This window comes from Benincasa hispida, chromosome 1 (assembly GCF_027475165.1).
Source record: "Benincasa hispida cultivar pf3 chromosome 1, pf3_genome.v1.1, whole genome shotgun sequence".
NCBI lineage: Eukaryota > Viridiplantae > Streptophyta > Magnoliopsida > Cucurbitales > Cucurbitaceae > Benincasa > Benincasa hispida.
This window is the reverse complement of record NC_143478.1, coordinates 47919574-47944871: the sequence shown is the minus strand read 5'-3', so window position 1 is coordinate 47944871 and position 25298 is coordinate 47919574. Positions and strand designations below refer to the sequence as shown.

At 34.6% G+C, this 25298-nt stretch overlaps 1 long non-coding RNA gene across 1 annotated transcript; it reads left to right on the top strand.

The window, feature by feature from the left end:
• The first annotated feature begins 12008 nt into the window (after window positions 1-12008).
• LOC150038503 (uncharacterized) lies at window positions 12009-14433 on the top strand. Its single transcript, XR_016527363.1, has 2 exons — window positions 12009-12507; window positions 12588-14433. It is a non-coding gene; the product is annotated as an uncharacterized LOC150038503 (long non-coding RNA).
• Window positions 14434-25298: the final 10865 nt, after the last annotated feature.

The following is a 25298-nucleotide window of genomic DNA, read 5'->3' as shown; positions in this document are numbered from 1 at the left end:
TTCAAATATTTAACTCATTTGGTCCATTCATCAAGCTACCAAACAAAGACCCCCACAAACATCTTAAACTTTTTATGAGATAGATGTTGTCACTTGCCTGAGACGACGCGGAGTGGCCGACGTCCTAAAAAAAGTTGATTTTAAAATAAAACAAATGGGAGTCACAACCAATCTTTTTTAAGGTGTGATTGGGCATCAAAATCAATTAAACAAGTTTTTAAATAAAAAAAATCAATAAAAATGATCTTTGAAAAACTAAATTGAGTTCGGAGTCATTTGTGTATAGGGAAGGTGTTAGCAGCCCAAAACACTCGTTTAGAAAACGATTACCAAATTTAAATCTTGAATTGAAACTATTCTTTAATTTATCTTTTTTTAAACAAAAACATTGTGTTATTCTACTTATCATTTCTTCAATATTGGGAGTAATGATCCCATAAAATAAGTAGATAAATCATCTATCAATTTGACTATATTGGAATTGAAGAAATATTCCTCACCTTGATAATGTGAGAAAATATTACAATTTCTCAAAATCCATTATAAAATAGTTTTTTTATAAAAGATTTTTTTTTAAAATAATTTGATTAAATTCTTTTTATACGGATTCAAATTTCGGACTCCAAAGATTATAAACTCTCATCTCAAGAATCTAGAAAATCAAACTTTCAAATATTTTTAGATTCTATCGTAGGAATTTTTCATAAGAACATCATTGAAAACAAATTTTAAATTTTAAACTTATTTTTACAAAACATAAAAGGAATTAATTTAAAGATTTGAAATTGACTTAAAAATTTTGATACTAATAGACCAAAAAAATTAACCTCAGTTTAATGTGTAAATTTACATTAGCAACCTATCCAATTTAATAATACGTTTAAAGCAATAATATTTATAAATATATTAAAAATTTAATAAAATATATTGAAAATCGATGTAGATTTCCATAGAATCGATTTCTTCACATCAAGATTCTAAAACATTGGACTCCAAATATTTCTAGAAACCATCGTTGTATGCTTTTACAATTAAAATTGGTTAAATGCTAATACTTAAAATAAAATAGAAAAATATAAATGAAAATAAAGTACCAAGATGAAATATGAAAGTAAAAAAATAAATTATAATCAAACAATAATGAAAAACCAAAATGAACTAAAAGTAAAACAAGAAAAAAAGTTAAATTAAAATTACCATCATTTAAAAGTCTCCTCCACCCACCTTGAAAGTAAGAAGAAAAATAAATAAGTGACATGACAACTCACTGAATAAAAAAAAGTTAAAACATACTAAAAAAAAAATTAAGGCCAAGTAGATAAACAGCAAAATTTTAGTTTTCATTTCGGTAAATAGCAAAAACTTTTTAAAATGGTAAAGATAATAAAACAAATTAGAAAATTAGAAAATAATGATTAACAATTATCAAAACTATCCCTACATGGAATTCTAAAGGTGTGAGAATTTCAAAATCCTTTGAAAACAACAAATATATTCTACCTAGACAATTATCACACACTAAACAATGCATTCTGACAAAGTATTTAATCCATATGTACTTTCTTCAATACAGACTTACTCCTAAAAAGTAAACATATTCTAGTGGGAATACAAGATTAAAAGGAATCAAAATCTTGGAAATCAATGATTTCAGTGTTGTCCTCAAGAGATTGGGAAGAATAATCAATGTCTGCTAATTCATTATTTAAATACAGTGTATTTCCAGTGTTCGGGGTAACAGGTGAGACATGGTCAACCACTACATATAAATCAATTTTGGGTGAATCAGTTAAAATTGACATCCAATCACAAAATATCTTTATCTTCAACAATCCTAATAAGATTCGAATGGTTAGAACCAATCTAGTACATTGTCAAATGAGATATAGTTAATTCACCGAATGAAAAAAAGTTTACCTCGGATATATTCCAAAAATTGTTGTAACCATGAATTTGATGGAATATGCACCTCAAAATTTCAAAAATCATGTAGTGAGAATTTTCATCCCATCGACCATCAAAGATGAGTTTAATTCGTTGTAAAGTCATAGCAAAAATAGTAGCTTATTAAAGGAACCACAACAAAACCTAAATCGATGAACACTTTGTGTGAGTTACAAAAGTTATGACAATTTTTTTACGAAGTGATATTTCTTTTTTCCAAATCATTAAAATAATAGCAAAAATAGTGTATAAAACTAATTTATTAAGAATATGAGAATATACAACTAATTTATTAAGAATGTATGTATAAAATGATAAAAAATAATTCAAAGATTTGAATAAAATTGAACACGTATAAAGTAATGAAAAACTATTCAACGATTTGAATAAAATATATTGATAAAATAAAATTTAACAATATATGAACATTTAAAATATAAATTTGGTAGAAAAATCTCGATATTTAATTAAGGTGAGATTAATTCGAAAAGTAGTTAAATATAATTTAAAATAATAATAAAATATGGAGATTATGTTAAGTACATGAGTAAAATTAGGAGGGTAGTTGTTGGTAAGGAATATAGCCTGTATACGTAACTCGGCGCTATTTCTATAATTATCTGGTATTTGTAGTTTCATCAATTTGTGGGACTCTGATAAAACTATATGGTATTTGTAGTTTCATCAATTTGAGAGACTCTGATAAAACTGACATCAATCACAAAATATGTTTATCTTTAACAATATTCAAATTGGCAGAACCAGTCCGGTACATTGTCAAACAAAATATAGTCAACCAGAGGTAAAAATTTTACCTTGAATATATTCCACAAATGGTTGGAACGATGAATTTGATGAAATATGCACCATTCTCATCCCATCGACCATCAAAGAGGAGTCTAATATGTTGTAAAGTCATAGCAAAAAAAACCACAACAAAACTTAAATCGATGAACACATTGTGTGATTAACAAAAGTTATGACCATTTTTTTACAAAGCTATATTTCTTTTTTCCAAATCGTTAAAATAATAGCAAAGATAGTATATAAAACTAATTTATTAAGTACAATTTATTAAGAACATGAAAATGTACAACTTATTTATTAAGAATATATGTATAAAATTATGAAAAACAATTAAAAGATTTGAATAAAATGGAATACGTATAAACTAATGAAAAACCATTCAAAGATTTGAATAAAATATATGGATAAAATAAGAGTTAATAATATATGGATATTTAAAATATAATTTGATAGAAAAATCTAGATATTTAATTAATGTGAGATTAATTCAAAAAGTAGTTAAATAGAATCTAAAATAATAATAAAATATAGAAATTATGTTAACTACATGACCAAAATTAGGAGGACAGTTGTTCTTAAGAATATCAGCAATTACCTAGTATTTGTAGTTTCACCAACAACTACTACGAACCAGTCAAGGACGAATCAGAAATTTAGGAATTTGTGGATATGTGCATGTCACGTAAGTTGCCATAAATCTTATTCTTGGGTGGTTTTCTCATTTTTTCGAAATGAAACGTAAATTATGTCATACGCTCCAATTCCCCAACAAATTAAAACCAAAATGTTGGGGAGCGCCGCCCAACTCCCTTCCCCCTCAAACATAAATAATGATGATGATGATGATAATTTAAAAATAATATATTTGTTTAATCCTTTTAAAAAAACTTAATTTCACTATATTTGTTTAATCCTTTAAAAAAAACTTAATTTCACCTTTTTTTTTTATTACTTTTCTTTCTCCCATTCTGTTTTCTTTCTTCTTCACCTTATTTTAGATTTTTTTTTCTTTTTCTTTCAATCACACATCTTCAACCTTATATGTAAGGCATAAGCAAAAACTCGTCTTGTTTGCTTCAAGATATGTTTCTTTTCTTTTCTTTTTTATTTTTTTATTTTTTCAACCCATACTTGCTACAAGTATTTTTTTTTTAATTTTATAAATAAAATAACATAAAATAGAAAATTTAGGAAGGATGGAGGAAATAAACAAAAATTAAAGCAAAAATAAAAAAATAAATTGAAAACAAAATAATATAAATATCAACAACATATCTAGAGCAAATATATGTGAGGAACACAAAGATACATAAAAAGGAAGGGAAGAAGAAGAAGAAATATTAGGAATAACAACAATTGTTTTTCCTAATACATTTTCTTTCTCTCTACTTTTCAAGGTCTTTAAGAGAGAAGAAGGATTAAGGATGAAACCCCGAACATGAAGACACTCATTGGGAAAGGTGCGGATCCTTGGGACAAAGTCCCTACCAAATGCAACCTCTAACTTGAAGGAACTCTTATTCAAGAGAACCGTTGAGTGAAAGCAAGATCGTTCCAAAATCCATTGGGAAAGAATAAAGCATTTACAAACATACAACCACAGTAATGCATCATCGAGTAAATTACAGCATGTTTTCAATTAAAAACAAAGGGAATCGAGTGACATACCTTTGAAGAACTCTTCTTTAAGTATTCCCTCGATCTACACCAGTTAGACGTCCTAACAAACTCAATCACGAGCACAAACGCAACGAACAACCAATACAATTCCACGAACTGTTAAATCCTCGAACCCAATCGAGTAAGACCTGATCCCCGACCCTTGAACAGGAACACTCGACACTACCACTCGGTTTCCTTGGTATTCTCCATGTGAGAATCCAGGAGGTGTGGGCTCTATGTGGATTTGGTAGAGGGAATGAGGAAGTATACGATCAAGTTAAACGATCGAGTAAATGGGAGAAAAGCTAATTCTATCGTATAGACTGGGAACTTGATCATTTAGTAAACAAGAAGCTATCGTCTAGTAAACTTGCTCATCGTTCACTCTCTCAAAGGGCTATCATATAGCTTTTCTTTTTCTCTCGATCGAATGTTATGCAATTATGAAAAATGAAAACAATGTTCACTTTTATTTTTCAGTTATTAAAACTGAAAGAAACTTCCCGCTCAAATACGGTTAAAGGAGAAACAAATAACTAACCAAACAATTATCTCATAATTGTTTTATTATAAATAAGTATATAACTAATTTATCATATTATATTTATAACCTATAGTTTTAATATCACATCATATGTAATATTTAAACCACAGTTATTTTTTTATTTAATATAAATCATATTTATATTAATTTCTCCAAATAATGTATCTAATACATCAAATCAATTATATCACATATAATTGAATCAATTTAATTATATCATATATAATCATATTCCCCCTTGTTAATCTGAACACTTCAAACTAACCCAAAAACTGATTCTAAACTTGAATCCATTGAGCTACCAAGGGGACTGGACATGTAGCTTGAAGCTTCAACGATATATGAATAACTAACTAAACTCTTTAATCACAATATCCAACATCCGTTAACTGTCGGACACTCCACTAAAGACCCACTGCTGCACTCTTCGCACTACAGATATAGTTCTGTGTTCATTAGATATAACCAATCAATAGTACAATGACCCTTCACAAATCACTTGTAAATACAGCTGGGCCAATTTACCGTTTTGCTCCTGTAGTTACATCTAACTCTTTAAGTACCACTGAATTCTCTAATGAACAATACATCATAGTCCTACTATAAGTGAACACTTCTTGAGCCATGAGAAGGTGTGGCGCCACATTGTTTAAGCCCCGAAATTAGCTCTTAAGGGAGCAATCAAATCCTTAGATCCATACAGAAGCATGTAGTCCCTCGTTCTCCAAAAATACTTGAGGATGTTCTTGACGACATTCTAGTGGCCCTGTCTTGGATTTGACTAATATCTACTGACTATCCCCATAGTGTAGCAGATGTCAGGTCTAGTACATAACATCACATACATCAAACTATATGGGACCCATTTCATTTCCTCAACCTCTTGAGGTGTCTTAGGACACTGTTCCTTAGACAATGTAACTCCATGCCAAAAAGGCAGTAGACCCTTTTTGGAGTTCCGCATCGAGTACTTGATCAATATCTTGTCAATGTACGATGCCTAAGACAGTGCTAGTAGTTTGTTCTTACGATCCCAAAAGATCTGAATCCCAAGAACAAACTGAGCCTCTCCCAAGTCTTTCATTTGGAATTGGGTTGCTAGCAAATTCTTAACTAAAGTCAGTAAACCTACATCATTCCCAATGAGTAGGATCTCGTTTACATATAACATTAGGAAAATTACTCAACTGTTGATGATTTTCTTGTAGACACAAAACTCATCAACGTTTTGGTCAAAGCCATAAGATTTGATCGCAGTATCAAACCTTATGTTCCAAGATCGAGAGCCTGCTTCAGTCGATAAATGGACCGATTCAGCTTGTAAACCTTTTGCTCTTGACCTTGGGTTATGAACCCCTCGGGTTGCACCATATAAATGGTCTCCTCAAGACTACCATTCAGAAAGGTAGTCTTGCCATCCATTTGTCATATCTCATAGTCATAATATGAGGCAATGGATAGGAGGATACAGATAGACTTAAGCATGGCAAAAGGCAAGAAAGTCTCCTCATAGTCAATTCCCTCCACCTGGGTATAACCCTTTGCCACAAGTCTAGCCTTGAAAGTTTGCACCTTCCCATCAGCACCCCGTTTCCTCTTGTAGATCCATTTATAACCTATAGGTTTAACTCTATCAGGTTGATCTACAAGGTCTCATACTGAGTTGAAGTACATAAACTCCATCTCGAGATCCATGGCTTTGACCCATTCATCTCGGTCAACATCCTTCATTGCCTTCTTGTAAGAAAACGGATCCCCTTCATTGCCTTCTTGTAAGAAAACGGATCCTCAACCTCGCCATCGGCTACCATAGCTAGGATTTTAGTGAAACCCATATAGCAAACATGTGGGTTTGCAACCCTCCAATTACGTCGAGGTTCCCTCAACTCTTGAGGTGGATTAGACCGACTAGATGAACTTCCACCAACAACTCTTATTGATGTAGCAGGCTCTTCAACTACTCTTGTGAAGTTTCAGTAGTTTCGTTGGAAAGTTCACGTAACACAATTTTACTACGTGGATTATGCTCCCTTATATGATCTTTATCAAGGAAGATAGTGTTTGTCGACATAAACACCTTGTTTTCCTTAGGATCATAAAAGTAACCCCCTCGCGTCCCTTTGGGGTAGCCTACAAATAAGCATAACCTCGAACGTGCTTCTAGTTTCTTAAGATTAGTCTCAAGCACATGTGTTAGGCAACCCTAGATGCGGAAGTGATGCAAACTAGCTTTACATCCGTTCCACAACTCCAAAAGTGTTCTGGCACTCTTGGAAGGAACACGATTTAGGATATAAGTTGCAGTCTTTATTGCAAAACCCCAAAACGAGTCCGATAAGGAAGCGTAACTCATCATTGACCGAACCATGTCCAACAGAGTTCTGTTTCTCCTCTCTGATACACCAATCTGCTGAGGTGTACTAGGTGCTGAGAGTTAAGAAACGAATCTATGTTCTATCATATAGTTCTAGAACTCAGAATCTAAAAACTTTTCACCCTGATTAGATCGAAGTGTTTTAATCCGTTTATCTAATGCATTTTCAACTTCAGCCTTGAACTCTTTGAATTTTTCAAAGGATTCTGACTTATGTTGCATCAAATAAACATACCCATAACTTGCATAATCATCAGTAAAAGTGATGAAATACCCGTTGCCTCCCCTGGCTCGCACATTCATCGGACCACAGAGGTCTGAATGCACTAACTCTAGAGGCTCTTTTACTCGATAACCTTTTCCAGTAAAAGGTCTTTTAGTCATCTTGCCTTCAAGGCATGACTCGCACACAGTTAAAGAATTTTTCTCTAACTCGCTAAGAAGTTCATTCTTTACCAACCTCTCAATCCTATTGAGATTGATGTGTGGTAATCGAAGGTGCCAAAGTTGAGCATTTTCCTTAGGAGAAACCTTAAGTCGTTTATTTTGAGTTACGACAGTTTTAAACATCTCTATGTTATGGAGAAAATTTGTTGTTAACGGCCTAGCACATATAAATTGTTTTCCAGTTTAGCTGAACATATCTCAACACCATCTTTCAGAATAAACACTTTATTCACCGAATAGTTGAGAGTACATTTACATTCAATCAAACACTTTACAGAAATTAAGTTCCTCTTTAACTCAAAAACTACATATACATCATTCAAAATGATAAATCTATTCTATAAAGTCAACTGGAGGCCTTCCACTGCCACGACAGAGACGACGTGTCCGATGCCTACTCGCATCGTCATCTCATCAGCCTCAAGCTGCTGCCAGAATCTAATCCCCTGAAAAGAAGAACAAACATGATTAGTGGCCCTAGAGTCTATAATCCAGGTAGAATCATCATTCTCCACTAAACAAGTTTCCAAAACCAGTAAATCAAATTTACCTTGTTTGGCCTTGGCCTCAACCTTCTTCCTTTCCTTTAACCAGTGTGGACAGTTCCGCTTCCAGTGCCCACCCTGGTTGCAATGGAAACATTTTTCTTTCTCAACCGACGTTGGTTACCTACCCCGCTGTGCGGTAAGTTACGGGTTAGCTGGTGCCTTCCCCTTTCCTTTACTACCCTTTTTCTTCTTTCACTTATTAGTGTTGGAAGTAGAATGTGCAGACTTAGTTCTTGAGGTTGAACCTCGATGGACCTTCTTAGATGATGAAGAAACATTTGTCTTACCAACCCTCTTCTCCTTTCTTTTAAGCAAGGATTGGAATGTCTGACTCTCGTTGAGAAGTGTTGTAAAGATATAATCAACTTTGTTCAGCACAACATTGCTGACAAAGTACATGAAGCTTTCTAGCAATGTTTGCAGAATAATGTTAACCTGGCTGCCCTCATCGATGTCGACCCCATTCATCTCTGCCACATTGAAGTGCACCATCATGTTCAAAACATGTTCTCGAATAGATGTACCCTCCTCTATTTTGGAGTTGAAGATGCACTTGAGAGCTTCATACTTGAGCTGTCCAGATGGTTGTCCGAACATTCCCCTCAGGGACTTCATGATCTCATGCGCAGAGACTATGGGCTCATGCTTCTTCGCCAAGACGTCATTCAGACTGGCCAAGATGTAAGCTTGGGACTTCTCGTTCATCCGTGTCCATTTCTCATATGCCTCTCGAACATTTCAAGCGGAAGTTTGAGTTGGAATAGAAGGACACTCCTCCGTAAGGATGAACCGAAGGTCATCGATGATAAGTATGGTATTAATTATGTTTTTCCAACTAGCGTACTTTTCGCCAGTCAGTTTGTCGACAGATAATAGAGCTAAAGTGGCGGTTGCCATTTTAAAAGTTGTTGAAAAACATGAACAAACTTAATAAGTCTATTTGCACTACCACTTTTAATACCAATTTTAGGTTTTAGCAAAATAGTTCCAATGTACCCTGAGTGAAATGACATCTATTTTGCAATGATACCCCAGCGAGGTAAGACAAAAGTTACTGGTGAGGTGATCAGGTGCCCTTTCACTGGGATGAGACATTCTCAATCATTAAATAGAAACAACTCTTGTAACTGACTCTAACAGTCACCATTTTTTGGTCCAGAATATGTTAACCTTTATCAATTCCGCATAAATGTAACCCCTCATTTTAGGCCCTAGAGTCTTGCCCTAATACACCCACCGTAGGGAAAAGCAGATTAGGACAAGAGACTAAAGTGACCTTATTCTTTACAGGAGATCAGATAAAGAGTCGTGCAAAAATGTCATCCTTTAGGGGGACACTCCTAGGGTGCCTCGAGGCGATGCACAAAACGTTATCCAACCTAATGAGAGAGACCGTGGGATATGTTGTCACACGTCTCACTCTCACTTACTATGAACATTCTCTCCATTCACCTTGGTATTGACTTACCCAAATACCATCCTTTAGGGGGATACTCCTAGGGTGTTTCGAGACCGAGGATAGATCTCACATGTGAACTTTAGGGAGAAACGTTAGAGATTTAAGTGAAGTATCATATACCCCAAATACCTCCCACTGAATGTTCTAACTAGAGATACATTAACTTAGACAATCCGACTACTGATTTTATCTAAGTGTGAGTTTAATTTGCTAAAAAACAACTCTTGCTTTTGATAATTAAACAAGTTTGAATCAAGTCTCATTAAACACTTTAACAAACTATCATCAAATTTGCATGCATGCAACAAATCTATCTAATTCATCTTTCTAGATAGGTTCCCAGGTAGGGGTATTTTGTTTCTGTCAGCTTAAATACTCCAGCCTAGACAGAACCTGCCTTAGACAAAAGGTCCCTTATAGATAAATTTGGTACATATTTCATCTTTTGTTAATCAATTTAATCCTATTAAATTAATTAAAAGATTAAACTTAGATTTCTAATCTCATTAGAACCATGATCTTAGGTCTATCTCAATCAAATTTTCACTTTTATTCTTCAGTTATTAAAACTGGAAGAAACTTCCCACTCAAATACGGTTAAAGGAGAAACAAATAACCAACCAAACAATTATCTAATAATTGTTTTATTATAAATAAATACAATAACTAATTTATCATATTATATTTATAACCTATAGTTTTAATATCACATAATATGTAATATTTAAACCATAGTTCTTTTCTCCTTTATTTAATATAAATCATTTTTATATTAATTCCTCCAAATAATGTATCTAATATATAAAATCAATTATATCACATATAATTGAATCAATTTAATTATATCATATATAATCAAATTCTCTCTTGTTAATTTAAACGCTTCAAACTAACCCAAAAACTAATTCTCAACTTGAATCCATTGAGCTACCAAGGGGACCTTATGGACCTGTAGCTTGAAGCTCCAACGGTATGTGAATAACTAAGTAAACTCTTTAATCACAATATCCACCATCCGTTAACTGTCGGGCACTCCACTAAAGACCGACAGCTGCACTCTTCACACTACAGATATATTTTTGTATCCATTGGATATAACCAATCAATAGTACGATGATCCTTCACAAATCGCTCATAAGTACAGTGGCGCCAATTTACTGTTTTGCCCCTATAGTTACATCTAACTCCTTTAGTACCACTAAATCCTCTAATGAACAATACAACATAGTCCTACTATGAGTGAACACTTCTCGGGCCATGAGAAGGTGTGGCGCCACATTGTTCAAGCTCTGAAATCAGCCCTTAAGGGAGCAATCTATCTACTTACCTCTGCTTCATACAAACTCCTTTGTATAGGATACCCCGCTCGCATGTCTCCACATGAATGATCAAGATCAGACTGTTCGTAGCACTTTATAACACTTGTAAGTTCGTATCCGTAGTGTCACCGGGATAAGGTTTCCCTTTTTTTCCATATACTACAGACCATTTAGGTTATCACTTAAGGCATGATCTACTTATATGTCTCCACATACATACTTAAGTTAATAACCAGGGATCTTAGTTTATTGGTTTGTGATTAATGCAACTAAAACATCTCATATTTCATAGACAATAGTGAAGAAAATATCTCATATTATTACATCACAAATGTTTGTTCATACATGTGTTTACAAATTATAGGACGCCCTACGAGATTTAGGACATCAACCTCAACACAATTAGGGCCTTTGTGTTCTTAGATTTTTGATTCTTGGGAGTTTTTTTTTCACCTTTTTTTATATGTAAATTTCAAGGGTTTATGTGGATGTTTCTGTTTTTTTTTTTTTTTTTGGAAGATAATAGAGGATTTGAGGTCGTTGTTTTAGGTTTCTACTGAGAAAAATGAAGGGGATTAGGGGTATATTTGTGACATCCCAAATTTTCAGGTAATTTTAATTTAATTGTCTTGATTATTTGAGTGTATTCTAAAAATTTGGAGATTTAAACTTTAATTCAATTTCTAAGGTAATTCCAATTTGATATTTCGAATTAATTGGTGTCATATTTAGATTCTGGAGGTTGAAATTGAATTAATATGTCAAGATAATTCAATTTGGATTTTAAGTGATAGAAGATTTAAAATATTGGAGGAAAATTTTGGAGGAGATTTGAAGGAAATTGGGTTAATTAATACAAATATTGGGAATTTGAGACTTTGGCTTTGGAGAGGGAAAAGGAAAATGAAAAAAAAAAAAAAAAATTATATTTAGGAATTTATTTGGTGAATTAGGGTTTTTGGGAAAGGAAAAAATGTGTGTGTGATGGGTCTCCTCGTGGAGTGTGCAAAAACAGAGAAAAAAAGAGAAGTAAATATTTTTTTTCCCTTCTTCCTCTTCATGCCCACGCCAGAAGCACTTCTCCTCTGCGTTTTTTTTCTCCTTCTTTGCGTGAGAGGCCCGTCCACCGCTAGATCCGACGCCCCATGTGAGAAGCTCCAGATGTCTCAAGTGTTTGCCAGACTCGATCGCGGACGCGTCACGTCGGATCTCTCTCTCCCCTGTGTTTTCATTTAGCCACATATCGTCCCTTTCGATCTCTCTCTTTCTACTCTGACTCACGCCGTCGAGTAACGCTGCCATCCACAACCGATCCTCCCCACATCGTCGTCGCAAGACCACCGCTCTTGGATGATAAGACGACCAAGGTTGAGCTAATCTCTAAGCTTCCAACTCAAGCCACGGTAAAAGATGTACAAAATTTTTCAGAGTTCTACATGCGATTTATAAACAACTTCTTGCTCATATCAAGACTCTAATGCAGACTGTTGGAAGTTGATAAACCCTATGTGTTCGATCAAGATTGCAAAAAAGCCATTGAGAAACTTAAGACAACGCTTACAACAACACACATTATGATGGAGCAAGGTTGGTCACTACCATTTGAATTCATGTATGACACCAGCGATTACACAATTGGTGCTGTCTTTGCTCAAAAGAAGGAGAGAGTGATACATCCAATTTATTACGCGAGCAAAACTCTGAATGAAGCCCAAGAAAACTGCACAACTACGAAAAAGGAGTTGCTTCCGGTAGTGTTTAAGTTCGGAAATTCATGTCCCATCTGTTAGGGACCAAGGTAAATGTTCACACCGATCATTCAACACTAAAATACCTCCTAACAAAGAAGGATGTAGAGCCACGATTAATAAAATGGATTCTCCTTCTATAAGAATTTGACATTGAAATTCTAGATAGAACAGGAATAGAGAACGAGGTGGTCCATCACTTATCAAGATTGAAAGAAAATTTTGAAAAATCTGAAGAAATCAGGGATGAGTTCGTTGAAAAAAGTTTGCTAGCTATTGTTCATATTCAATGGTATGCTGACTTTGTGAATTATTTAGCTATAGGAGTTGTCCCGCCAAAAGAAACCAGTTAAGAAGTTCCATGATCTTAAGCATTATTTTTGGAACGACACATATCTATTCAAGCTAGAACTGGATCAGATATGGAGGCGATGCGTTGCAGAAGAAGAAGTACCGGCTATCCTTGAACCTTGTCATGAAGCTCCGTATGAAGGTCATTTGGTAGGAACTAAAACAACAACCAAAGTATTGTAGAGTGAATGCTTTTCGCCAACTTTGTTCAAAGATGCCTCGCTCAAGAATGTGACAAATGTCAAAGAACAGAAAACTATACGACCAGAAGTGAAATGCCTATGAAGTATATCATATCCTCGAAGTTGAAATCTTTGACATCTAAGGAATAGACTTCATAGGATAGTTTCCGCCATCATTTGGGAATACATCCTTCTCACCGTGGACTACGTATCAAAATGGATTGAGGCAATAGCCACTGCCTCTAATGATGCCAAAGTGGTAAAGAAATTCCTTCTAAAAAATATTTTCTACAGATATGAAATTCTAAGAGCTCTCATCAGTGACGAAGGAATTCACTTCCTCAACAAAAATATGGCAACTTTGCTTCAAAAGTACAACTAAAGCACATGATCACCTCTACATATCATTTGTAGAATAATGGACTCGTCGAGCTGTCAAATCGGGAGATAAAAAAGTATTCTTAAGAAGATTTTGAGTTCATCAAGAAAGGATTAATTTCTATAAAGGAATGGAATTCCTTGCGGAAGCGGATGAACGTAATTGGTTCCCAATTTTGAAACACTTAAAATGTAGAGAAGCAAACATACTATTATTATAGAATAAACATTAAAATTCTATAAGCATGCTTTCTACTGAGAGGAAGAGAAGTAGAATTGCTTACCTTTGTAGAAATCCTCTTCTCATTTTCCTCTCCAAAGTTCACGAATAGCGGAACTGCCCGAGCATTGGAAAACTCTTCAACATGGGATGCCATCACTTGAAGCCTCTGCTATTCTCCGACAAGGGGTAGGAAGAGTGGTCTCCTTTAATGTTTTTGGGAGAAAGGAAAGATTTTACATAGAGGATGTGAGTTTTTTTTTCCCTTACAGAGAGCTTTTTCTCTGTGTTTCACATTCAACACCCTTGATTTCTGTCTTTGCATACACAATCCAAAGATAAAAGAGCTGGTGGAGGGAGGGAGTTAATTAACTCCCACTTGAAAACCAATAATTAACTCCCTAGGGGAGTTATTAATATTATAAAATATAGTATTATATAATTAATTAACCAACATTTAGTTAATTAACTATATGTTATGCACTTTAATCATATAAAATGCAATTCTTTTTTATAATCTATAGTTTTAATATGAATCTCATTCAAATCAATTTTAACCTATAATATTTATATGATTCTTATTCTTATAAATAATATTTGAATCTTATTCGAATATCTCTTACATATTATATAGTTTTAATTATAAATCATATTTATAATTAACTATATACTATAATGTATCAACATACATTATACTTTATATTAATCACATTAATATAATTAACACCTTTAATTTCCACAAAGAATATGAACAATTCAAATTCTTCCAAAAACACTTATCCCTTATTTTATCCTTAGTGAGCTAGCAAGAGGACCTTTTGGACCTATAGATTAGAAGCTCAAACGATACAAGATTAACTCTACTAAAGATCGATAGCTGCACGTTTTGCACTGTAAATATATTTTTGTGTCCACGGATATAATCAATCAATAGTAAGTTGACCCTTCATATATTACTCATAACTACAGTTGTGTCAAATTACCATTTTATTCCTGTAGTTACATCTAATTCCTTAAGTACCGCTGATCCCTTTAATGAACAATTAGTTATAGTTCACCTATAAACTAAACCCTTCTAAAATCAACCCTTAATGGAGAAATTCATCTACTTACCCTCAAGATGAGAAGACGTAAATTCTTTCTTGTGTAGTTGTGTTCCCAACTCCTCACTCAAACAAATCCCAAAATGGTAGTCTTATTGGGTTGGCGAATCTTGCCACTATCATCCATACCGATCAAAGAATTACCTTTATAGGCAGGAATTCATAACTCACTCAGGATTAAGGTCAAGTTACCTATGGTTATCCTAGTGAAATTAAGTCTTTTCAAATAACGACGTTATAAAGAAAGGTTAATCATTTTGCGATTTAGTCTTATGCAAACTCTTTGTATAGTTCACTCACATGAGATTAGGATTAGATCATTTGTAACACATCACAAGTATTGTAAAAATTATAAAGTGGGTTGTATCCATTGTGTCACCAAGATAAGGTACCCAACCTAATCCATATACTACATACCATTTGGGTTATTACTTAAACATGATCCACTTATATATCACCTATATATATGTTTATGTTACATTAAATAACCTTGGATCTTAGTTTATTGGATTGAGTTAATGCAAACTAAATGGTGAATAAAACAACACTTTATTTGATTAAATAAATAATTTGTGTACAAATAATTTACAAACTATGAAACCTGAGAGATTAGGGAATCAACCCCAATAATCTCCCAATTGTCCTAAAACTAGTGGAGTGTACAAAACAAAGCATAAAAACAAAGTATGGTACACAAAACAATAAACTAGGGTATACATTATACCCAATAACATCTTCCACTTGCCTTAGACAAGTTGATGCATGTCTTATAGACCCAGACTCTCCAGGTGACCCAAACTTTGTCCATGAGAGCCTTTGTAAATGGATTAATAACATTGTGCTTCGAAGTGTTCTTTGTGACGATCACATTCCCTCGATGCATAATCTCTCGGATGAGATGATATTTGCACTCAATGTGCTTCTTCTCTTCTGGCTCCAAGGCTCCCTGTAATTTTCCATAGCACCACTATTATCAAAATAGAGGATGATGAGATTTGACATGTCTGGAACAACTTTCAGGGTTGTTAAAAATTTCCTGAGCCATACAGCTTCTCTCGCAGCTTCACAAGCAACTACGTACTTTGCCTCCATGGTAGAATCAACAATGTAACATTGCTTTGTGCTTCGCCAGACTATAGCTCCTCTGTTAAGGGTGAACACTGATCCTGTTGTGGATTTCCTAAAATTCCTATCAGTCTAAAATTAGAGTCAGTTTATCCTGTAAGGATCAAATCCTTAGCTCCATACACAAGCATGAGTCCTCATTCTTCGAAGATACTTGAGGATGGTCTTAACTGTTGTTCAGTGATCAAATCCTAATCCATCTCATTTCCTCAACCTCTTGAGGAGTCTAGGATATTATTACCTACACAACACAATTCCATGCCTGAAAGCATCTTGTAATTGTTCATTTCCTCAAAATTCTCTTGAAATTGTGCATCAAATATCTGACAAGCATCTTGTGCCCCTCAATAGGTTAGTGTTTGCTCTTGACCTTGTTTAATGAATCCTTCTAGTTGCTGCATGTGGATGGTCTCCTTAAGATTACAATTCAAAAAGGCAGTCTTAACGTTCATTTGCCATATTTTATAGTCATAGTATGTGGTAATGGAGAGGAGAATTCAGATAGATATAAGCATGGGAATAGGTGAGAAAGTTTCTTCGTAGTCCACTCCCTCAACTTTGGTATAACTCTTTTCCACCGGTCTAGACTTAAAGGTTTGCACCTTTTCATCTACATTTCTTTTCCTCTAGTAGATCCATTTGCAACCTATAGGTTTTACCCCATGATAACGAGCAGAAATGCGCGTTATTACAGCGCAAAGTTATAAAACAATGCAGGATTGCGATGGTAAAAATATACAATATTGTGTCCAAAAGCACTAAGTTCATAACATTGCGATCGCATGCGTCCATCGCATTAAAACAGCTAATTTATGTATTTTGTGCAGAAAATGCATTGGCGCAAGGCGAAAATGCATTGGCGCAAGGCGAAAATGCGATCCAAAGAAATTAACGTCCGAGCGCATTAAGAGATTGTGACCGCAAGGCTATGCGATCGTTTGCGTTCGCAAAAATTTGCTTAAGAAGGTGGCCGCATAGAGCCAACACATCAAGGTGGGCACATCTGGGTGAAAGCTTAATAAATCATGATGGGACAGAAAGCTGATGACGGTCGATTCCGAATTAAGTTGACAAGTCGTTAACGACCTACTGTAGCAAGTACACTCAACTTTTCGGTGCAAATATTCGGCGCATCAGACAAAGAATTAATGCCATCCCATTAGTGCAATCATATGAGAGAAAAAGTTCTTCACCCTGAAGCTCTATAAATACCAAAGGTCACCTTTGTTGAAAGAGTTCGCTTAGTTTACAGAGTTCACCATATAGATAGAAGTTAGCATTGTTCATAGTTTTTCTTTTACTTAGAAGGCAGAAGCGAGTGAAGGGAGATTACATCGAGAGATCATCTCGGTGAACTCGAAAGAGTGTCGGGAAGCGTCGAAATCAGAGAGAGGGCCAACTCTTGTGGAAGCAAGAACATCTTTTGGGCAGAATAGAGATAACACAATGTAAAAGCCTTGGAAAGCAAGATATTGCTACCAGGCTCTCTACCCTTATTTTGTACTCTGAACTTATTTATAAAAATGGAAATTGCATCTTTATATCTGTCCACTCTCTTTACATTACTCATGAGTAGCTAAATCTGTCGAATGGGTTGAGAAGCACTTAGCTAGCATAACCTGAGATCTTCATTCTATGCGATCATCTTGTATTATGTATGCGTCATTCGTCCATTAGAGATACTCGGGAGAGTAGTCTAAGGATAGAATCTAGGCTTGAAAAAGTCAGATTAGAATCTAGACTCGGGAGAGTCAGATTAGAACCGCCTAATCAATAGATATAAACTTAGGAATAAGTTCTGTTTGCTATTAATGCATCGCATGCACCCTAGAAATAGAATATGATTGTATGTGGTCGCCTTGTCCTTGTGTGCATCTTTCATCATCGCATAGGCAAGAAGTAGAGACTTAGGAATAAGCTCTATAGACACTATCGCATTCATCGCATGCGTCCTAAAATTAGGAGTTATTGCAATTGCATTGGAAATTGAACTGCTGTCGCATGAGTGTAGCATGATCCCATAGCTTGGATGCATTCTCAGGAAATGCTAGCTAAAGACCTTCTCAACCCGTTCCTCCGCACACTCAGTGTATCTATCGCATAATTACTCTTTTCTCAAATCCGCCGCATACATCTTATACCTTAAGCAACAAATCAACCAACACTTTGATTTATTTGTTTTCGCAAAGTGATCTAAAATCACCATCGCATAATGTTTTCCTTAATTCCTGTGTTCAGCCCTGGGCTTACCAGGCAACTCAGTAGGATTTATACTTGGGTCTTACTGAGAAAACTTGCATACACAACGCATATTCCACCATCGCATTCTACACCATTATTTCATCACATAAAATAACACATCACCCCATCAGGTTGATCTACAAGATCCCGAACTGAATTAAAGTACATAGACTCCATTTTGAGATCCATAGCCTTAACCCATTCATCTTTGTCCACATCATCCATTGCCTGCTTATAGAACAATGGATCCTCAACATCATCATCTGATATGATGGTTAGGGTTTCTGTTAAAACCATATAACGAACAGGTGGGTTCAAAACATTTCCATTACATCGAGGCACCCTCAACTGTGCAAAACTTCCTTAGACTAGTCTCTTGCTTTTCTCATTAGTCTCACACACTATGAGAACCTAGCTTTTCATGTAGAAACTGAGCCAAAAGCCATACACTTGGTTTTTACCCATTTTGTGTAGTCTCTCTTTCTTAAGCAATAGGGACATTGCTTATCTTAAGTTTGGGGGGAGAACTTTCACATTCTGTGTATGAACGTAAAGCTGTTTACGGGGGGGGGGGTGGGGGGGGGGGGGGGGGGGGGGAAGAGAGAGAGAGATAATGAGCTAAGATGACACTCCTCATTTTCAAACTAGCCAAAGTGCCAGGAGCGAGCATGACACCTATGCATTCTGAAGGGAGTGGAATTCCCATAGTAGAAGCATACTAGTGCCAAATGTCAAATAAGTTTGTTTGTAAACTAAATTAAAACAAGAAGATGGAAGCAATTTGATAAACATACACCCTTAGCATGCTTCTACTTTAATTTTAGAGAGGAATGGGATAAGAGAAACATACCCTTGAAGAAACACTTTCTTCAGATTTCATCTCTAAAGCAAGAATACGAACTTCTTCTGTTTCTCATGATCTTAGCAACACAACAATACCACGAATAGTGTAACAAGGACAATACTACAACGCTAATTTATTATTCTCAAGGCACAAAGAGTTTGGTGGGCTTTTATGTTAATTTTAGTGAAAGGGAAAGTGAATTTGAGAGAAGTTATGTAGATGAATTGAAGAGGAAGATGATGATAAATGAGAGGGGAATAAATCCCATTTTGGTGAAAATAACTCCCTAGGAGTTATTTAACTTGAATTTCAAATTCAAATTCAAATTTAATTGTATTGACTATTAAGATAACTAAATTGAAACAATATATTATATCCTATATAATATATAACCTATACCTTATTATATCACATATAATATAACCTATATTTTCTTATCTCTCATATAATCTATATCATTAATATGAATCATATTCATATTAATTTTAATCTATAATTTCTATATGAATCATATTTATATAATTAATATTTGAATTATATTCAAATATTTATTTCTCTCATTAAAACTTTATATTATAATATATCAACATACATTATATTAATAATATATCATCATACATTATATTAGTTGTATCTCATACAATTAATTCCCTTTAATTAAGTTAAACAATTCAATAAAACAAAAATTAATTCGATTCCCATTAATTCTTATTGAGGTAACAAGAGAACCTTATAGACTTAAAGATTGAAGCTCCAATGGTACAAAATTAATTAATTAAACTCTTTAATTAACTTGATCAACCTTCATTAACTGTCAGTTACTCCACTAAAGACTGACAGATGCACTCTTCGTACTATAGACATATTTTTGTGTCAATTGGATATAACCAATCAATAGTGCGTTGACCCTTCATGAATTGCTTGTAAGTACAACTGGGTCAAAATTACCATTTTACCCCTATAGTTACATCTATCTCCTTAAGTACCATTGATTTCTCTAATTGACAATTAGTCGTAGTCCCCTATAACTAGACCCCTCTTTGGCCAATGAGAGGATGACGACTCTCATTGTTCAAGACCCGAAATCAGCCTTTAAGGGTGCAACTCATCTACTTACTCTAACAACGAGGAGTAAATTCCATCTTATGAAGTTGTTTTCAACTTCCCACTCAGATGAATCCCCAAAATGGTAGACATATTACGTTGACGAATCTGGCCATTTTCACCCCTACAGATTGCCCTCATAGGCAAAAGTTCACAAGTCACTCAAGATTAAGGTCCATCACTTATGATCATCCTAGTGAAATGTAAGTCTCTTCAAGTAATGGTGTTATAAAGAGAGACTAATCATCTCATGGTTCGATCTTATACAAACTCTTTGTATAGGATACCCCCACTCACATGTCTCCACATGAATGATTATGATTAGATCATTTGTAACACTTCACAATAATTATAACAATTACAAAGTGGGTCGTATCCATAGTGTCACCAGGATAAGACACCCAACCTTATCCATATACTACAAACCATTTAAGTTATTACTTAAACATGATCCATCTGTATGTCACCACAACATGTTTAAGTTACTTAAAATAACGTAGGATCTTAGTTTATTTGATTAAGTTAAAGCACATATAAAATAACAATTATTTTATTAATAAATTTTTTTTTATACAAGTTTACAAACTATGAGAATAAGGAGATTTAGGAACCGATCCAACACTTTCTTTTGTAACAAAATAGTTAATGGAGGAAGTGAGTGGTATACCTAATGTGTGAACGTTGCCCATAGTCAGATGATACGCATGACACCTATGTGGGCAAGCTAAAATGAAAGTAAGGATGACACTGAGGGTTTGTCCTAGTGAAGAAAAGGAAAAGATAATAAAATAGGAAAGGAATAAAGGCCTAACAGAAGTTCAAGTTTGGGGGAGGGAGAGTTTTGTATGACATGGTATCTGGCATAGTTATAGCTTATTAGGGATTCCACTTAGTTCAATGACTAGTAGCTAGGCTAGTGGACATGATTAGGTATATAGTTGAGGAATATTGAGCCACTTATCGATTGAAACCCTTGTAAGGATTCTTTTGAAGCTTATGAATATGTAAGGTACTTAGATTAAAAACCTCTTCTGTAAGTTGTATCTTTGAATTTATCAAACAAGTGTGGATGTTCTAAATTATATGGATTGTTTTATGGTGTTTTATTGAGAACAAGAAAAGACTTAAGTTTAGGGGTATGATACATGCCACGAAATGCATGTTTTTGGCCTTTAATTTCATAATTTTACTTGGGACAGATGAACTTCTGCATGTGTTTTTCCATAAATTTAATCTTAATTGGATAAAATGTGCTTATGTGGGTCTTTTTTATCTTAAAATATTTTATTTACTAATTTTACGTGGTTTTGTGAATATTGGTAGGTGATTTTGACCAAATTGGTGATTTTTGTTCAATCATGCCACATCGCATGATTCATTGCAGCCATATCACTAACCCTAATTTTTTAGAATTTAATACAGTCAAGGGTGGTCACGGTTTTCTTGCTCCAAGTAGTTCTTTAGCCTCAATTTCACCTTGTAAACCCTTAGGCTTGAATCTTAACCCTTCTCAACCGATTTGGGGCCTATAAAAGGAAGGTAAGCTCCTCATTTCAACAACTCTCCACACACGATTCTGTCGCAATCCATTTACATTTGTACCATTTTTAGTCAATCCCCTTGGCCGTTTTCTCACTTTCTCAAGTGAGCAGCCTCAAGAACGTGAGTTCCTCTAAGACATGATCACTCTAGGTTATCTTAACCCATGAAAACGTGCCGTGAGAGATGGGTTATCCTTGTAAAAGGAGAATTAACCTAGGGATGACTAGGAAATTGAGGACTTTCCTCAAGGCATCTTTGAGTTGTATTTTTCAGTTTTATTCTTTCAATTATTTGTTTTTTGTAGTTTTTATTTCTTTCACCATCAAACGCTATATTGTAGCTATGATTTCTAATTGAATAAAATTTATTATTTTATCATTAATCATGAGTTAAATCTTCTTAGGGGTTCAACAACGTGGATGTCCTAGGGTTGTTGTGGCTTAAGCAATGTTGCACTTCATACCATCTTGTTTTACGAATTCTCTTTGTTGAATTTAAAGACAAAATTGGTAGGTTAAATCGATCATTTAATTTAGCAATCTAGTGGAGCTCTAATGCTGAGAAGATTAGGGTTTAAATGGATGTCACAAATAAATAATAGGAGTAAGAGTCTAAAAATAGGACTGTCATGCCACCTTAGAAATAAGGGGCAAAGAAATTGAACTTGATTTAATCTAAGAATCAGCTAACCATGAAAACATTAGGCATTAATTGCTTAGACCTCCCAAAGGAACTTGACACAAGGCCAAGTCAGAGTAGTTTTTTGTTCATGTGTAACTCATTGTTTTGGTATGATGCGACTACATCACTTAAGACATAGCACTGAAAAGGATAAATCATTGTTTACCTCTGCTCATCATTCATTGTTTATTGTTTTTAAGTCAACTCCTTGTCTACCATAATATAGATTTTCCTTGGTTACCTCAGATTCATTGGTTCATCGTCACAATCAAATTAAAAGTTGAACTAGTCTTGTGGGTTTTTCTTGGTACTTGGAATATTCCAAGTTTATTATTTCATCGATAATGTATGCTTACATTTAGACCTTATTTATCTGTATTTTTTATTACTTATACACGATTGGTCAATCAATATAAGATTGGTCCATGAAATATTTACTTTCTTTTTATAAATCTTTTTATTGATGAGATTAACATTTTATAGGATGATCATGTAAGACTCGACCTTAATCCTAAGTAATTTATGAACTCTTGTCTGTGAGGTATGTCCATTGATTTGCACGAGTCATAGTGGTCCGAGTTGCTGATTCATAAGAATACCATTTTGAGGACTTGACTAAATAGGGAGCTGGGAACATAACTTCACAAGATGAAATTCACTCATTCTCGTATAGGGTAAGTAGATGAGTAGCTCCCTTAAGTGCTGATTTCAGGTCTATAACGATGGGCTTGTCACACCCCCTCCCGAGTTTAGCTTTTTAACCCAAAAGGAGGCGTGAGGATAACAAATACCACTCTTTCATGACATCTATTGCTAGAGATGTCCAATTTTACCATGGGGATGGGGCCCTGTGGGGCCCTATTCCCTGATTAGGCGGGGAATAGGGGAGGGAGTGGGGAAAAAAATTTCCCCGACCCCGCTTCGTTCCCCGTCCCCACCCCGATTAGCTTTTACATATTTATTTAGTGTAGTTATCTAATATTATGTTATTATTATTATCATATAAATATTACATTTAAATTTTAAATTTGATTATTTATTGGGAAACATAATGAATATGTTTAAATTGAATGTTTAAATTTAGATTATATATGTGAATAATTTGATTTATATTTATTTCTTTCTACTAAAAAAATTAATTAGTTTTTTTAAGCCAAAATTTGAGTAATTTATCTTTAAATTCAATTTGTCATATAAAACTGACCATAATAAAAAAATTTAATAATAAAGTTAATTATTTAATTAAAATTTGCTCACACTAGTGATTTAAATTAATTAGCTTTTTACAAAAAAAAAAAAGTAATGGAGAAAAACTCCCCACGGGGAATCCCTGCACCGATCCCCGTGAAGAATTTCACGGGGATGGGGAATGAAATGGGGAGTGGGGATGGGGATGGTGAATGGCATCCCCGGCCCCGTCACACCCCGTGGACATCTCTATCTATTGCCTAACTCTACTAGCTCATTTTTAACAAATAAACTTGCAGCGGAATTTTAAGAAAACAACTGGACATGTAACTCATTTTAGAAACCGGTTATACACTTTTAAATAAATTTTACAATAGTAGTCCCTTCTCAACTACAAACTTAATCTAACAATATTCTAACTCGTGGCAGACCTCGACTTTTCGCAACTACTTGAACCCTTTTGCTACCTACAAGGAAGACATGAGAGAAAAATATGAGCCTTTAAACCCAACGAGTGGTAGCAGATTCACAAGTTTCTTTCAACTTATAAACATATAAATAAGTCACAATACGAGGTTACTATGCAAACCTCCATCTTGAACGAATTTGTTTTCAACCCTACCTAAACACACGGTAGATAGTTAAAACGATTACCACTTATTTCCATATGTGCACATAGATCCCCTTCTTATGAGCTCATAAGCTAGGCCTGTTGGCCTTCTGACCATCCCATGCAAAGTTCCTCCCACAGGCTCAGGAACTAAACCTCTCGGCCCCTTGACCATCCTGTGAGATTCTATCTCGGGCTCAGGAGCTAGATTCGTTGACTCCCTGACCATCCTGACCATATGTTCTCCTCATGGTTCTGACTATTCGTTCATAATAATAGCATATAATTTAAATTATGCTAAAAGACTTAAATAAGAAACCACTCATCGTGATTTTTTGAAACATTTCTCTCTTCCCAAGTTCCCTGGTTTCTTCTGGCTTCCTTTCGAACCTTATTTCAGATTCATTTTGAAGCTCAAATTTTTCATTATTACAGACCTTATTTCAAGATACTTCCTTCTATAAACATGTTTATAAATGTCTTAACTTACTTACCTTAAAATTTTGCCTTCAAATTTCAACTCAAGAGTTTTGAGTCTCAAGATTTCTCTACCTGGCCCAGTTGTCCTTTATTCTATGAACACCTCTGGGTTTCCTTCAATTTTGACAGCCTTTCACTTAGAATTTCCTTATAGAAGCCCTCATACAGAAGCTACATTCAATTTAAGAGATTTTGGCTCATGAATAACCTGATTTGCACGAGTAGTTTGGGAGAACTCCTCGTTTGAACTTGGTGTTGTAGTCTACCTGTAAAGCTTGCACCTTTTGTCTTTGATCAACGCAAGGGTTTTCACTATCAATGCAAGGTTCCCTCTGAACTTGCTCTCAAATACTCGTTCTAATGCCTTTTGAAGGGAATGTGTGTTGTAAGCTGAAGT